This window comes from Ictalurus furcatus, chromosome 27 (genome assembly GCF_023375685.1).
Source record: "Ictalurus furcatus strain D&B chromosome 27, Billie_1.0, whole genome shotgun sequence".
In the NCBI taxonomy this organism is placed as follows: domain Eukaryota; kingdom Metazoa; phylum Chordata; class Actinopteri; order Siluriformes; family Ictaluridae; genus Ictalurus; species Ictalurus furcatus.
This window is the reverse complement of record NC_071281.1, coordinates 12,300,176-12,318,618: the sequence shown is the minus strand read 5'-3', so window position 1 is coordinate 12,318,618 and position 18,443 is coordinate 12,300,176. Positions and strand designations below refer to the sequence as shown.

The 18,443-nt window shown below is 38.6% G+C and overlaps 1 non-coding gene across 1 annotated transcript; it reads right to left on the bottom strand.

The window, feature by feature from the left end:
- Nucleotides 1-16,859: 16,859 nt before the first annotated feature.
- LOC128603175 (U6 spliceosomal RNA) lies at nt 16,860-16,962 on the bottom strand. Its single transcript, XR_008384993.1, has one exon. It is a non-coding gene; the product is annotated as a U6 spliceosomal RNA (small nuclear RNA).
- Nucleotides 16,963-18,443: the final 1,481 nt, after the last annotated feature.

The following is an 18,443-nucleotide window of genomic DNA, read 5'->3' as shown; positions in this document are numbered from 1 at the left end:
CCCTAGCTCAGGTATTGCAATGATATTAAAAAGGGGGAATAAAATTACTAATTGTATTTGTGTGTGCGTGTGTGCGTGTGTGTGTGTGTGTGTGTGTGTGTTTATCTCTCTATGTGCAATTACCACGGAAAATTATTTTGTTTGTTTCTTGTTTATTCTATTGTAATTCTAATATAATGGAAGTCTAATGGTAGTTGTTGAATTTTGCTGCTACATGTTTACATGTTTATGCAGATACATAATGCAACATAAATAACAAATTTTGAATGAGACTTGAAAAAGTCAAAGCCGATCTTATTAACAGCTAATTAAAAAAAACAAACGAAAAATGTATACTGTTTGTTGCTAAGTGCTTTTTAGCCTTATGGTAATCTTTGCAGCCTATTTATATTACCACGAGGATATGTTTCTCGAAAGAGATGTCAAGTCAGTCTGGATATGAGCATCTGCTAAATGCAGTAAATGTAAACAAAAGTTTTATTCAATATTCCAATACTTGACCCACTCTTCAATTTAAAGGTTCCATTTAGAACCAAAAAGGGTTTTTCCAACCTGATACCACAGGAGAACCCTTTTAAGTTGGACAAAGAACCTTCTACACTCATGTTCTTTAGAGAACCATCTATTTACTGGTGCTTTAAAGAACTCAGAAATGGTTCTTCACAGCAGTGCCACAAGGAACCATGTTATCACAAGGGCACTAAAAAAAACCCTTAGTTAGTGCTTTAAGGAACCAAAGTAAGGTTCTTAAGAGTTATGTTAGGAGAACCTTTTCCAATCCCACAAAGAACCTTACAGGGTTCACTTTAACCTGTTAAGGGACAACCATTGAAGAACCAAAACATAGCTCTGAAGAACCTATAATGAAGCATAAAGAACATCTTTAATCTCAAAAAACCATATAGCTCAAATCAAGAACCCATACAATGACAAATCTTTCTTGACAAGATGATGGTTCTTTGCAGAACTTATGGTGCTGTAACCATTAAATAACCTATATTTTTAAGAGTGTAGTTACTTCTACTCTCGGTAAAGTTTTGTGGTGTGCAAAAGGTATTCTCACTTCTCAAAAGTTTAGAGCTTAATTTATAAAAATAAAAACACAAATTCATAAATTTACTGACTGCCCCAACACCCGGCCCCTAGACATCAATTAGAAGTGAGAAATTATATTTTATATAAAGGTCTTTTTCTCAGTATAGACACATGGGTCTGAGGTAACTGCATATACAGATGTAACAAATGCACAGATAGATAGATAGATAGATAGATAGATAGATAGATAGATAGATAAGGTAAAAAAAAAATCCTTGAGTGTTCCTTTAAATATAAATAACCATCAACACAAACTCAGAAACATTGCTGCCTGAGGCCATGTGGTGCATAGAACACTGTACACTGTTACGGCCTTTCATTTCCCACAATCCCTCTCTTACAGCTGGGAGAAAGATCTCAGCAGCAGCCTGTCTGTTATTCCATTGCATTATTCACTGACCACACAGCGTAGAATAAAAGCAGCAGGACTCCGACACAGCCGGCTACAGCTAATGGATGGAAAGATGAATAGATGTCAGAAAGAGAAAGGGAGAGAGAGGCGGAAAGTGAGAGAGAAAGAGAGAGAGAGAGAGAAAGAAACAGAAGGACGGGGGGATTCACACTGTGCCCTTCTAAATCACCAGATTATTGCCTTTAAGAGCGCGTCCTGCCTGAAAATAATTGCTAATGTTCGAAGTGTAACCAATGGAAGTCGAGGTAATAGAGCAATTTATAAATTCTGATTGCAGTACATGGAAAACTTACAGCCCATCCCCTCTGTTATTTTACAGCCCATAATAATAATAATAATAAAAAAATCTTTAGACGCATCAATGATTGCTGAGCTATTAAAATCAATAGTGGAGTTAGTGAGGCTAGGAGTATAGAGAGGAGAGAGAGAGAGAGAGAGAGGGAGAGAGAGAGAGAGAGAGAGAGAAAGGGAGAGAGAAAGAGAGAGAAAGAGAGGGAGAGAGGGTGACAGAGAGAGAGGGAGAGAGAGGGTGAGAGAGAGAGGGCGAGAGAGAGAGAGAGAGAGAGAGAGAGAGAGAGAGAGACACAGAGAGAGTTTCACAGTTCTGAATTAAAGCAGATAAATAAAGGACACATCAGCGACTGCAATTTATTCTACAGAGAAGAGAGAGGGTGGAGAAGTTGAGAAATAAGAAGCTAGGACAGAGACGGAAGGAAAGAAGGAGGGAGAGATGGAGAGAAGGAGGGAGAAAGAAAGGACGATTTCTCATCATTCTTAGTATTCTGTAAAGTAATTAGGAAATTATTTGACAAGGCGGAAGGCCAACCTGGGGTTAAACAAATTATCGTTAGCAGGAGGCATGAGTGACTCTGTGTGTGTGTGTGTGTGTGTGTGTGTGTGTGTGTGTGTGTGTGTGTGTGTGTGTGTGTGACATTATTAAAACTACCCAATGTGTATACACTGTATATGCAAATCCTGACTTATTTTTTTTAAAAATCTAATTAAACCAGACCAAAAACAAACATAACCTTTACTCAATATAAACGCATTACCACATATTGAAGGCTAGGACAGAGTGTGTGTAATCATATAATTATACATAAACAGTGTGGCTAACCATTTAGATCTATGATGCTGTGGGGGTTTGTTTTGGATCATTTTTAAAGAGCTTACTGTTATATCAGGCTCCAGGTAGAGAGTCAGCGTTCTCCAATGTGCTCCAGATGTGGCACGGACTTTACATTTATCTCATTCACCAGAACACTAACTCACGATCAGTTTTCAGTAATTACTCTTACTAGAGTAATTACTCTTACTAGAGTAATTACTAGAGTACTTAGAAAGCGTATTTTCACTCACTCTTTGCAAGGTTTTGTTTTTCCTAGTAAATTCATTCCTGAACATTTTTCATGATCACATGAATACGTTTCTGTTTTCTCTATATTGATCTGAATGCCTAGTTTATGACCTTTGCCTACCTGATGATGATTGTACCTTCTGATTTGGATTAGACAATAAAGATCCTATTTACATTTATATCCACCTGCCCCGGATTGTGTGACACCTTGAATACTTAGTAGCAGGGGTGACACCACTATTCCAAAAGTGGTGGGGCAAAATTTGAGAGGTACATTTGTCATTTGTCTATAAAAACATGCATATTAACTATGTATTTTGCTTTCAGCACTATATGAAGCCAGGGTCTGATTATAATACAATAACAGGGCACAACAAACTACACTCCATATGCTTCATTTGGCATTTTACTCCCCAGGCAGCTAATAACAGCAAAAAAAGAAAAAAAAAATTTCACCACGTTAAATCTAAAATATGTATTAAAAATCGAAGACATGTTCATTTGTCTGTTTTGCTAAACATTTTTCCAGCAAGCCTGAATTTATTTGAAGAATGTCGTTGAGGAATGTTCCTATAATCGATTCAGAATACAGAATATGTGCATGTTACTTAAAATATTGAAACATTAGCAATACTCATTCAACAAATGATTATTAAGCGCTAGTAAGCGACAAAGTGTGGTTAACCCTTTATGGCTTATTGGAGATCCCCTTTAGAGGGACTACACTACAGCTCTTGAAATAATGAGTTGCTAAACTAGTACTAAACCACAAATATGATATCTAAGAAAGTGAAAATATCTTCAATACACTCACACCCTCCCTCCCTCCCTCCCTCCCTTTTTCTCTCACTCACTCCCTCATTCACTTCACTCCCTCACTCACTCATTGATGGTCAGAGCCTTGGTGGAACTGGAGCTTATCTAGTCATCACCAGTGTTGGGTAAATTACGCAAAAAAAGTAATCCACTACAGATTACTAATTACTACTTTCAAATTGTAATCTGATTACATTACTGATTACTGAAGTAATCAGATTACTAATTACTTTACTTTCACAATCTGTCAAACCTACACAAATACACTACAACGTGAAACTTAGAGTTCTTTCAGTAATTTTAGCGTGCGTCAATGTATGATACGATCAGAAAAAGTCGGATTTATCATGAGACTTACCTCGGCTGTTGTTACTGTTTGTAGGACTACAAGTCCGATAAAAAATAAAACTTTTCTAACTAGACTAGTTTGGTGTTGCTAGCCAAGGGGAGGCACAGCTAAGCTATGGGTTTAGCTGCTACAGTGCCATACAATGTACATTATCTTTCCTTATGATCTGCTCATATCATGTTCACGTAAACTGGAACTCAAACATTTACACACCTTGTTTTCCTGCTCAGCGTCAGAGGATATTACTGTTTTAGTTTCAACCCTTTTACTGGTTTTTAAAAAAAATAATAATAATAATCAGCATGTATCCATTTTTCCTCACACTGACTATGAGCTAGCTGTCAGCCAATTAGACAAGTATTTTCCTGTCTGATTGGTCTCGCCTCCATTCAGTGAAGATATAAAATTACAACACCACCGTCTTCTTTTACTGACGTTCAGTTACGTAGTGACAAACCACTCCAAGTGGACAATTATTCGGGGCTAAAGAAAAAATCTTCGGGGCAAAACGTGATTTATTTTTACAATGCATTTAACTTAATATTGTTTTCTTAACAATAAATTTGTAATGCAAGTAACGTAATCTTATTGACATCAGTAACTAATCAAATGATATAAATGTAAAATGTAACGCGTTACATTACTGCGTTATCAGATTACAGTAACACGTTACACCCAACTCTGGTGATCACTGGGTGTGAGGCAGGAATACACCCTGGATGGGACACCAGTCCATCGCAGAGCAGCATGCACACACATTCACACACTCATACACACCTAGGGGCAATCTAGAGTGGCCAGACCACCTACTGGCATGTTTTGGGAGGTGGAAAGGAAACTGGAGAACCTGGAGGGAACACGGACACAGAGACATTGTCAAATTTGCACTCATTTTGGAAACCATTAAAACCATTAGATAATTAATTGACGCCACTCGGTTTGTCCCCGTTGTAAAGTGAAAGAGAACGCAATTGTTCTAATGATTTTCGTTCTTCTTTTCAGAAGGATGGTTACATCAATTCAACCACAAAGGAAGAAGAAAGTTAGAAAGAGGGTCACAGGAACAAAAACTGCATACACGTACAAAACAGCAACCCATGCATGGGTGTAATTAGGAACATTCCAGAAATGTAATGAGACAAAATTCTGCGTAATGGCTTCAGATATGTTCTTGTGAATGACAGAAATACCGGGGTTTTCCTCTGTGAGGGACGATGAGCTGTATCTCTATATCTATGCATCCATATGCAGATAAGAGGTTGCATACATTCTGCCTACAGTGAATATGCCTTTGATCTGTTGGTGAAACACACACACATACACATAGACACCTTCGTACTAAACCTCAGATAACACTTTCATCCCCAAAACATAGTTTCCATTTCCTCTGTATCTCACACTAGACAAGTTGCTCACGTGCTACTGTGTGGCTGTGACCTATCTTTGTTCTCTGTCGTCTCATGGGGCTATTGCGTGCTAACTTTCCCCTTCTTAGACAATGCACATATGAGTATCTTCTCCACTCCGCCACTCACCCACACTATAAGGATGTACAAAAAGCATGAAATACCCTGTGTGTGTGAGTGTGTGAGTGAGAAACCCAGAGTAAGCATTGTCATATCTGATGGACCCTACATGTGGTTATCGTGCAACAAATCAGAGACAGCACCACAGTGGAGCAGGTTACGGTGTGAATGTGTGCCCTTGTTTCACTCTGAGTGAGTGACACATAAACACTTCATGCATGAGAGGAGAGGTGGCAGGGTGTAAGGTGTGAAATCCAATTTGACACCTAGAAACGCACGAGGAGGCAAAGAGCTGCACTTGAGATGCTATGATAAGAGAGCGTCATGTTTCGACTGAACTCACCGCGGTGAGAAAGTCCGATTATGACCGATTTACAGTTGGATCTTTAAAGAGAGACATTTCATGGTACGTAAAATCAAAATTAAATTTGCTTCCACTGTTTTCTGGCACTGTTAATACAACGAGACTAAGATGGTGATGAATAAGAAGAAGAAGACAGGAAATCAGACAGTAGGGTGATAATATAATGATTACATGACACAGTGGAAGAAGAAGAGAAGAAGAAGAAGAAGAAGAAGAAAAGTCATTTGGTGTGAACATCCTCTCAGTTGCCATGACAACGCAGGCCAGCAGATCATCCGCACTGAAATTTACAAGAAAGCGTCAGGGGGGAAAAAAAAAAAAAAGGAAAAGGATGGGAAAAAAACAGCATGATGATAAACAGAGAACTGAAAGCAGACCACAACAACTAAGCAACCAGCATGTGAGGAAACATTCTCGTAACTCTGAAAACCTGAAGACCTTTAAACTTGTAGCTCGTCAGTGATTACGTAAACAGTCAAAGCGGGTTGGTGTAAAAAAAAAAAACAACAAATCACATTTTCCTATTTCCCACATTTTCACTGAGTTGAGTACAAGATATAATGCAAACAGGAGTAAGATGATGTGAAGATCTTTGTGTTTTTCCAGTTTCTATATGCATAACAGTTACAGAGCGAGAGAGAGGTGTGGTGAGGGAGAGGCTGTGCTTCTGAAGAAATAGCATGTGGTTTTTGGTCAGTGAGGTTTCACAAGAGCAAACGTTTCTCTCACTCACTCAGCACATATAATGCACTGCAGCAAGCCACAGCTGAACCTTTGAGATAACACACTTGCACACATACACACACGTACAGATACACTCGTGCTCTCACACATGCATCTGCACGTGCGCACTTAAACACCCCACCGCATTCACGCACAAGGGGGGAAAACAACCCTAAAAATAGGCACACGGCTAAACCGTCACACGGGAGAAAGACAAACGATGAAGATGACAATGTAGAGCAAGACTCTAATGTGTGTGTGTGTCTGTGTAGGTGTGCGTGTGCATGCGTGTGCATGTGTGTGTGTGTAATGAGGGTGAGACTGTTCTGAACAAAAAGGAAATGGTTTTGTTAGCCTCATTATTTCTGCTGGCTACATGACTTTCACACCACTTCTCCTTTCTAAAGGGGACTTCTATTAGTGTATCTGACTTATCTGGCAGTCTAGACATAGCTAGACTGAGGCATGTTAAAGAAGCAGGCGAGCGAAAGGAGAACAATGCAGCTGGTCATGACCATGCTAACACACATGCAGCATGGATAAAAATAAATAAATAAATAAATAAAAACCTGAATATCAGCAGTTATCATCTGTAGATCTGTAGTTTACTGGATACTGTATCATTACAAACTCAAAAAGGCAAACCCTTCCTGAACGTCTTGCATACTATCATATTTATAATATGATATTATCACATACCTTTAGAATTATGCAACTTTCAATAGCATATAAGATTGGTTAATTCTATTATGGTGTCTAGCTGTTCTGTGGTTAACAGTTTCCTACATTCCCCACAATGCCATTCGACTGCCTGCTAATAATGTGGCCAGTAGATTTAGCCCTGGATTGCCTTGCCTCCAGCTCTCACCTCCTCAACATCCAAAGCTTCAACGTTCATGCTAATACCATCAATGCCATCACGCATATCATCTCATAGATCGATCATCAACTAGCTCAGCCCACTATGCTGAAAAAAAAACAATAGAAACCATCACAGAATTTGTAATGGTTTTAATGGAAATTGAATTGGAAACTGTAATGGTTCCTGTAGGTCTCTGCTGGTAATTTGTTGCATTCTATTGATGACATGTTATGTCTAGTGTATAGCATTAAGGACCAATAATGGTAATGGTTTTAATGGTTAACAGCTGATGGTTTGTAATGGTATTTATAGTGGAAACCATTAGAATTTCTGTGATTGTTTTTATTGTTTTTTGTTTTGTTTTTCTCCCCAGCAGGGCAATATCTGCTTTAACTCCACTGTATCATATAGCTGCACTGAATTCTGGAGTCCAACATTTGCTGTCTCCATTTTTTCCCCCTCCATATTATGGAATTATTCCACCATTGTAACTGCGCTAGCAATGTAAGCATGTAATGTCAGCATGCCAGACAAATGCTAATAAAGGAAATACAGAAACATCCAACAAATTAGCACCAGAATTGTTAAATACATCACAAATACTTGAATATAAACATATTTAATAATATGTAAATATGTTAATAATAGAAAGATGGTTCCATCTAGCACAGCGGTGTCTAATCTTATCCGGAAAGGGCTGGTGTGAGTGGAGGTTTTCATTCCAATCAAGCAGGAGCCACACCTGATTCCAGATGTTTTATCAGTTGAGCTTTCAATAGACTGAGGTGTGGCTTCTGCTTGGTTAGAATGAAAACCTGCACCCACACCGGCCCTTTCTGGATAAGATTGGACACCATTGTGGTAGGTGGAACCGTGTCTACTGTGATCTACTAAACAAGATGATGAAAAAAACAGACAAATCACAGTCTCTCATTGACCTTTTGCAAAGTTTAGGTTAAGACGTCTGAATATACCCTGAACTTACATAGCTCTGGACTACACCCAGATTCCTCTTCATATTTTTGGCCTGTACAGTCAGTCTGAGAGCCACGCTGTGACAGAAGGAGGCCTCCGTCAACAAAGCAACTCCTCCATAACGTTGACGAAACAGACGTCTCATGTTTTGCCCACACAAACACACCTCATTGCCAGCCGTGTTTGCACTCGGTCTTAAGTTTTGCCTGGAAAACCGTGTCTTTTTGGATTGAAATAGCATTTCTTCTGCATCCGTTAGTTTGTCTCCATGCTTCGGGAGAAAGTGGCCTCCATCAACAGAGTCGAAAGTCTGTAACGTTGACAAAACAGTCAAATTGTGTTTTGCCCACACAGATGTTTTTTCACAATAGCTTCCTGAGTGCGTCCAAAAGAGGCAAGAGGTCATGTTTACATAGACACACATAGGAAAACTCCCATGTAACACAGAATATGGCTGCATTCTTAATAATGCACAAGCAATGTAAATATCTTTCCAGCAGCTAGAAGAAATAACCCAAAATAACCAAACTGGCCTGGTAGCATTTCAATGTATACAGAGGAAGTTAATTGTTCATAGAAGTGTAAATTGTATAACCAGAGTGTTTTCTTAATGAGTGTATTAATGACTATTGTGATTACTGTGTACATGCAATTATGTTATTACTTTTAATGTTAATTAATGTATAGTTAACAAACCAAGCTTCAAGCTCAAATGGAAACCCTCTGTTGTTGGGTTAAATGGTTCAAACCAAGTGTACTGACTAGAGATTAGTGTCAAACTAGACTACGACTACAGACCACAACTGGACATTTAAGAAGCTCACATCACCATAGCAACCATAGGACAATGGTGCTTGAGAAGCATCATAGATGTGTTAACTTTTACGTATTTATATTCTGGGGTACATGGTGGCTCAGAGATTAGCACTTTTGCCTCGCATCTCAGGGGTTGGGGGTTTGAATCCAGCCCCCACCCTGTGTGTACGGAGTTTGCATGTTCTCCCTGTGCTTCGGGGGTTTCCTCCAGGTACTCCGGTTTCCTTGCCCAGTCCAATGACATGCATTGTAGGTTGATTGGCATTTCCAAATTGTGTGTGAATGGGTGTGCCACCCAGGGTGTCCCCCACCTTGTTCCCTGGGATAGGCTCCAGACTACCCCATGACCCTATGTAGGATAAGTGGTATGGAAAATGGATGGATGGATGTTCATATTCTAACAAATATCTTTGGTTAGTTTGATACTTGTCTCTATTTTCCACAATCTCATTTCTGTCCAATTGTCCAGTCCCTGTGCAGGAGACAGGAATAATTCTAGCGGAAAAGACGAAATTTGTCAGAACGCAATAACTCGAGAAATCGATACCTCACTGCTCATCTTCTCAGAGTTTGTTGATGGATTTCTGGTCCACATTTTGGGCAACATTTCATCAGCAGGAATCAGTCAGTCATTACTGAACAAAAACATCTCTTTTACACTTAAAAAACGTTCAATCCAAAACCCTTATAGGTTAATTGGTTGGTGGATAGAGCACTTTTATGAACACATTTTACTTTCATCCAAAGTGACAGCAAATGAGACAAATAAAACTGATTTGCCCATGCCTACAGATGCACAGTGATGCATAAGCAGGAAGAAGCTAAAGCTCCAGAGAAGAAGCAGGGATAACACAGAGCACAAAGTCCAGAGCGTCTGACCAGCCTGGAGTCAGAGTTCACACCTATGGAAGTCTCAACTATCAGCTCTAGCTTGCCATTTAAACATAATCTCTCTAAAGGCCTGTTCACACCAGGACATTTGAGAGTGGACTCAGTGGGATTAACAGGGATTACAGGGTGATGGAGTGAGTGCATGGCTGCTTGGATGATTCTGGATCACTCAGTCCACTGTCAAATGTACCACAAACCCCATCAACCAGAGCACACCATATGCGTCTGATCACACACTTATGTGCACCATATGCTATGATTCCTTGAAAATATATATATATTTTTAATTCTAAAAAAATGCAATATGTAGATTTAGCTATAAAAATTTGGTTGAATGTGGGATTTGGGATTTTAATTCCTCAACCCACATCATCATCATTCACATAATCAATGCATTCATAAAAGTAGCTGGAAGAGAGAGAGAGAGAGAGAGAGAGAGAGAGAGAGAGAGAAAACAGTTATTATTTTGCATACTAGATAGAGAGCGAGAGAAGGAACAAGCAAGAGAACACATAAAAAAAGAATGAAGAAGAGAGAAAAAAACCCCCATTGATTATTTTGCACAAGATCATGAGAGACCGTCATGGAGCTGCCTGTTTTTCTCTCGTCAGAGAAAAGGTGATGACCTTGTTTATCTCTGTGGTATTTCACAGCAGTCGTGACCTTTGACACCTGAGCATCATCCTTACACCACTGCGATCTTACACTTTTCACAAATGCTGGCGTTTTCCAGCTGATGTCATGCAGTGTTTAAATTCTTATGATGAATGTGAGTACCATGTCACTTTCTTTCCCCTCACGTTTCCTCTGTCTTCCTCACACTTTTATTTCTTCCTTTCTGCAGTGTGTGTTTAGCATTAAGAAAGAAAATGAGAGAGGACGAGAGTACTATCTCCCTAGCAGCAGCAATAGCTCATCAAGCTTTCTCTTTCTGGGGAGGTGGCCAAGTGGAGTGTGACAAATCTCCATTTCCCGCAAGCGTACCAACTCATAGGGCCCCCTGTAAAATTAGAACTCCACCACCATGCTGCTGAACGCTAATTTCATTTCTTGCAAATTAATAAGTGTTTTTCCCCCTTCCCTCCTCCTTCTCCTCCTTTTTTTTTTTGCCTTACTTGCTGCATTCCTTCATTTCCTCGACGAAAAGCATTATTGAGGAAAAAAATCAGCTCAAGCACTCGTAATGAGCCATTGTTAGGCTAATCCCATGCTGGTTGCCTTATTGTTTATGGAATAAATGCTTGATTATCAGTGTGGGAACAAAAAACCTCTGTTTCGCTGCAGGCCAAGTGCCGACTCGCGCCCCCTCCTCTTTCTGTTGTTGTTTTTTTGTTTTTTGTTTTTTTCAACAGTGCCATTACATTCTCTCTGCTCCGTTGTTTATTGTCATCATCATTATTGCATCCTGCTTGACGAGAAAACCACTCTCGGTAATTAGGTGATTAATTACTAAAGTAACCCAGTGTGGGTTAAAGTACCTCAGGTGCATTAAGTAGCAAATGTTGCATATTCATAAACAGCCGTAGTACAGATCAGTGGGAATGGAACAGCACTGGGAGTACCCGGAGTCATTATCAACAAACATTTAGTAACAATCACTGCTATATTAAAGGCTAGACGCCTTGGAAGTGCTGTCAGAGAAAGGATACAGGGGTCAAGCTCATGACCATTATGGACAATGTGTCCACCCCTTCCATGCCAATTGAAGAGTAATGATGCATTTGACTTATCTTGGAAACGGGAACTCGTAGCTTGGAGTAATGTCATTTGCATTCAAGCTACAAAGTAGGAAGAAAAAAAAACTATGGACACCTCAATGTTCCTCTTTTGTTAGCAACAAGCTAGTCAGTCAACTGTTATGAGTGATGTACATTTTCCTCCTCAAACAGTGATCTGTATAGTCAGTGTGATAGATGGAAATGTTGATTGATCTAAAGCAGATTTTTTCATGTACAGTACAGCCTAAGTCATTTAAAGGTAAGACGTGCTACATTGTTTACTGCTGATGCTGTGCACGGACATGTTGATTTGACATCACCTGCTGAACTCAGACTTGAGTAAATCATACCTAGTTCCTAAGTAGGAATTTCGAGTTGAGGTGAAAAAATCGTTTCTTCGAGTTTTCCTAGTCGGAGTTTGGAAATGACAAAATTACAAGTTACGACCTATAGTCAAATACAGCATGTATACAGGAATAGACTGGTGGAGTGCAGTCTGGTTACAGTGCCAACAAGTTTTTTAGTGGATCGAACTATAAAATATTTTCGCGGAGCTTTCAAAGCAGGAAAAACTGGCTGCAGTTCAGTGAAACCAGTCTGGTGTCTGTAGCAAATCCTTTCTTAGAGACATTAGTCAGAACGGAGAGAGTTTTCACAGACATTCGTAGATTTTTCTTTTTATTTACTTTCTCTGGTCTGATTAAAAAAGTGACAAAGTGCCTTGTTTAAAAAAAACAAACAAAGAAACAAACAAAAAAAAAAACAGACAAAATGTATGAATTTACTCTTCATTCTTCATCTGTTTAGAGTCTGTGGTGCTAATCCAAAGTAGCGACATGAACATGAACAAGTCTTATTTATAGCTGTAAACTAATTGCAAATGGTTAAGCATTAAATGCTAACTGTTTTCAACATTCAGTTATGTTGATTACTTATCTGTACCTTTGTAAACAACATAAAATTCAACAATTTTATGAAACTGGACCTTCACAAACACAAACTAGTTTAGCGATAATCATGCAACAAAGAGATCGTATGTAATGTCCACTGGAAAATCTGGATTTTGAAGTAATTGACATGGATGTATATTAAAATGCCAAATTCCTCTGTTACCTGTGTTTTGAAACAAATGAGTAAACTGCTCAAATCAATCTAAATCGAATGATACAATATGATACTATACTAACCTATGATACTACATAACTCTAGAATTATTGACACTGCTGGCTTGGTATCTTTCAAAACATACAAATGAAATCAAAGCATGTTTTTTCACCCTGCAAAACAATGGTTCCAAAATTACTGGCACCCCACAATGAAGAAACCTTCCCCGGAGTGAATCACAGCACTGAGCCTCTTCCTGTAATGTCTAACCAGATTAGAAAACACTTGTAGAGGATCTTGGACCACTCCATCATGCAGAACATTTCAAGCTACTTGGCATTCTTAGAGGTTGAGCCAATTAGTTTCTCCAAGTGGTTGAGTGGAAAATCAATGTGTAATTCATCCTGCATAAGTTTAATTCATATCATAATTTCCTTGAAATAATTAAAAAAATAAAATAAAAAAAAAAGCATAAGACTGTAATATCACTCCACAGTTACCTTTGCGATTATGCATTTTTCCATGGGAAAAATACAGTACATATTGTATGTATGTAATGAGAAATCAAGCTTTAGAGCTTTGCAAAATTGGCATTTGAAAGGTCATTAAATCTCACTAATAATTTCAAATTATTATATTTAAAATACCTTACTCATCTTCAGTCAGCGTTTTGATCGCTGACTGAAGATGATCGGGGTCAAAGTGGATCCAGAGCCTATCCTCAGAACACTGGGCATGAGGTGGGAATAAACCCTGGATGGGATACACACATACACAGTGGCACACAGTCACACCTAGGGGCAATTTATAGCCAACCCACATACTGACATGGTTTTGGGAGCTGGGAGGAAACTTGACAACCTGAAGGGAAAAAAAAAAACACACACAGATGTGTCACTTTTACAAAATAATTCCATGTAAATATGTTTGTTCGAACACAAATCACAATCCACTCCTTGCGTGTACTGCGTTTGCTTTTAGAGCTTTTTATTCCACACCCCTGCAGACATTCAGACAAAAATGCATTTGAAATAATGGTCAGAGACATTTCACGTACATGTTCAATCCATCAGTACAAATTGGACTTTTTAGGCTATGGCTTGTTCTTCTTTCCTTTGTTGCTATATGTAATAGGCTTGTCTTTTTCACCTCTTCAGACAGCTAACCAGGAGGGCCTCTTGTCCTGCTCTCAGACCCTGTGAGACTTTAATGATGGTCATCTCTGTGATCATTGATGGCACTAGGGGGGGAAAAAAAAAAAAAGGTGTGATGGCCTTTGCTTCTCAGATGCACACAAGATAAGACAGCCTTCACTGCAACCAAGGCAACACGGATCAATAGACCAGGACCAAGAGGAGGACGAGACAATAACATCTCTCTCAAGATCATTTCCCTCTACAGCTAGCTACATCATTAGTACCTGCCATCATTAAGCTTGCATTAAAAGGCTGTCAGAGAAGCAAAGTGTGAGAGCTTTGTGTTTAATGAATATGGATGCTCTTGCTCTTTCTCGCTCTCCCCCGTCTCTCCTTTCACTCGGCACTCTTTCATTTTGCTCCTTTCTACCTCACTGACTCCAGAAAGATTAGACTGAATGAAATGAACTGAGCTCTCAATCCACTGGAAATCGTGTGCATACTTAAGTGAAAAATTTGTGATTGAGTAGTGTGCTTCAGAATTATGGACACAAAGGCACATTTCTCAAATTGCTTGCTCGTAAATTAGTAATATACTATTGCGAATCTTATGCAAATACCAAAATGCAATTAGTATTATATTGTATGGTTGTCTTACAGTGGCTTTTATGGCATATTGTGAATGTATTATGTGTTGCTTTTTAGCTTGTTAATGTGATGCGTTTTGTGCAGTTTAATCCTACTTACCTTGTATAATAGCTGCATCAGCAACATCCATTTCAGGACATTAATATTAAATCAGCACTTAAAGGAATAGTCCAGAATGTGAAACACTAATCTCTATATACAACATGTATAGTGTGTGCGCAATTACTGCAAACAATCATTTCAACTTGTTTTCCAATTCAGAGAAGAGAACAGAAAATCTGTTTATTCAAAACCCACTAATAATGGAAATCTAAGGGCAGATGTTTAGCCGACAACTGCCCCTGTAACTTTTCCATTCTTTTCTCAGTACGGTGAAATGTGTAGAAATCATATATATGGTAATTATACACATGTGACAGAAGCATTGCACAGTGGTGGCTTGACGGTTAAAGCTCTGGGATACTGATTGGGAGGTCGGGGGTTCAAGCCCCAGTGCTGCCAAGCTGCCACTGTTGGGCGCTTAACCCTCTCTGCTCCAGGAGTGCTGTATCATGGCTGACCCTAACCTCCTAACATGCTGGGGTATGTGAAGAAAGGAATTTCTCTGTGCTGTAATGTATACATGACCAATAAAGTATCATTATCATCAAACATCATATATGTTTAAATGGAACAAGTACACAGCTTGTTGTAGAGGCCATTTTACACATGTTTAAAATGTCTTTTAACTTTACTTTATGTACATATTTGTAAATGCAATATGAGTGGGACACAAGCGACATCCCAATCGTGGATTTAGACAGTTACTGAAACACACACGATACACATATTGATCCTTACATTTCCTAAAAGCTCTCTCTATTAAAAGCCATATAAGAACCTCAACCGGGAGTTCTGTGCTGAATTCTCAGCTACCTGGAACCTGCCACAGTGAAGTCAGATGTCAGAGAAAATGCTTTAATTATTCAACAGGAATTTTATGCACAAATATCACAGCTTGCCAAGCCATTTACCATGGATTCCCCAGGGGCTCGCCTGTCATCAAAGATGGAAATTATATATTTATAATGCAGGATATTGCAGCAAGTTTGTTTATAGCTTTATCCATTTTCTAAGGGTATTTTATCAGAAGACATCCAAGCTGTCTACCTTTAATGCCCAGGGCAGAACACACACACACACACACACACACACACACACACACACACACACACACACACACATGGAATAGGTAAACTGAAAGAGCAGGTTTTCCATTATTTTCCAGGTTTCAGACACAGCCAGTCTATTTCCCTGTTTGTTTGTGATTGGACTACAGAATGAGAAATTGTTGTTTTTCCAAAGAATACCTTCGTCCACTCATCATTTTTGTGTCTGAGTGTATATATATATTATATATTTATTTATTTATTTATTTTGAGACATATAAGTTTTGAGACACTCGACTGAAATGTTTTTCATGATGTTAAATATCTTTTGATCTGAAGGTGTGTGATTAAACGTTTGAAATCAGTGTCGTAGACAAAAATATAAGTGTCCCAACATATTAATGTCTTTCGTTAGAAAACTAACATCTTATTTACAAAAAAATCTTTCTTTAAACGGATGACTTGGAGGGAAATATTCTGAAAAGCAGCCAGTAAGTGTCCAGCGTAGGTGTGAACTCCTTTAATACTGTTTAAAAAGCATCTCAGGGAAATTCCTCAAGAAATCAGTTGAGAAAATGCCTAGAATACATTTCTGGAAATTCTAGGTAAAAATGGCGTCTACTTTGAAGATGCCAAAATATTAAATTATTTTGGATTTTTTTTTATCACACCATAATTCCCACAGTTCCATTTGTGTTACTCCAGAGATTTGATGGCTTTATTATTGTTACAAAATATGTGTGTGTGTGTGTGTGTGTGTGTGTGTGTTGGGGGGGGGGGTGAGATGATAATAAAGAATGAGTGTGTCTAAACTTTTAGCTGGTAGTGTGTGTACATATACATATACATATACATTAGTGTGTGTGTGTGTATATATAGATAGATAGATAGAGAGAGAGAGAGAGAGAGAGAGAGAGAGAGAGAGAGAGAGAGGTTATGCCATTGCCGAGTCATCCATGCGCAACGGCCATGCTAATCCTCTCTGTATCATTCTAGTTTTAGTATATGTGCTGTCAGAGCAAGAGTCATGAGCCAGTCATGATCTCAGTACTATCTCAGGTTGATAATTCTAGCACAGCAAGTGTGATGATGCAGATTAATTATTCTCTAAATGACTATTCTACACTCTTAATCCAATTTAGGCCCCAACTAGGTTTAATCTTTAGCAGGTCAACGAACCCTTATTGGATTATAGGCACACTTTCACTTCACATGCATTATCTTTTGTCTTATTTCTTTTCATCCTGAACATCTCACTTTGAAAAGCAATTGAAACGCTGGCAGAATTACTATAACCAATGAGGCAAAGCCTATCAGGCAGTGAAGCCAAATGACAGCGACACAGAAATTACAGCCTTCAAGAGAGACATTAACCTCCAAATATCACACCTAATGATGTCTTAAACTGAGTTTTGACACTGGGGAAAAAAAAAAGTTCCACTGCAATCACTGAAGCAAAAAGACATCTAACGGTCCAGCCGAAGTTCTCTGCTTCCTGGATTTTATAAGTAGATTCACCCAAAGGAACAGAACAATCACTCTAACCGGCTATCCAGAGACAAATTCAGAGATTTAAGAGACATAAAGGTTACACTGTAATACTTTATGGAAAAATGGCTGCTCTCCAAAAAAAAATTCTCACCATTTCCACAAACAGAACAGTATCTCACCTTTAAAAGGACAGCTGCAAAAATCAGCCAGCAGAGTTCTGACAGATGAATCAGTCCAGGTCAGACGAAGAGGCCAGACACTAAGATGAAGGCTAAAGTGTCTCTGACTGTAAAGGAAGCTTTTAGATGGAAGAAAAAAAAAACCCAAAACACTGCACCAGGACCATATTAGAATGAGCTCCAAAGGCATACAGAGCAGGTCTGAGCTTTATGGTAGGCTACAATCAGCTCTCACTCACCTCAGCCAGGTCATAACATCCAAAAATTATGGAGCAGACATGACTTCTTCCAAGCGTGGCCTTCAATATTCATGAGATATGGAAGTTGTGGACATGTGGATCAAAAATAAAATAGGTTTTCAAAACAAAACAAAAAAACTTTACCTTAAATCACACGTGACTATAGAGAAGAACAGTAAGAGTGTAACAAGATCATATATTGATCATTTTTCATAAAATAAACAATGAATGCAAAAAAAAAAGTCTCATCTTTAACCCGTATATTAATCTTGAATAAGAATAAAACGTTTAAAAAGAGACACGCACACAAAAAAAATTTATCAGAAAACCATGTCTGTGGCATTAGTTATAAATATCATGAGGTAAAATAACCTCAATGCCCTCACTGTGGCTCATTAATAAGGTTTGCATGTGAATATTTTTTGTGACAGATCCGGCAAACTAGGTAACAATAAGCGTAAGGCAAGCTTGTCTTTCCTATCTAGCTATTCATTTTGATTTCTGTCTTGCCTACAATAATATACTCTGTTTGCATTTCAATTTGTTTAGCTAACTTCTAGCTAACTGGCATATTTGTTTCAGTCTGCTAACTTT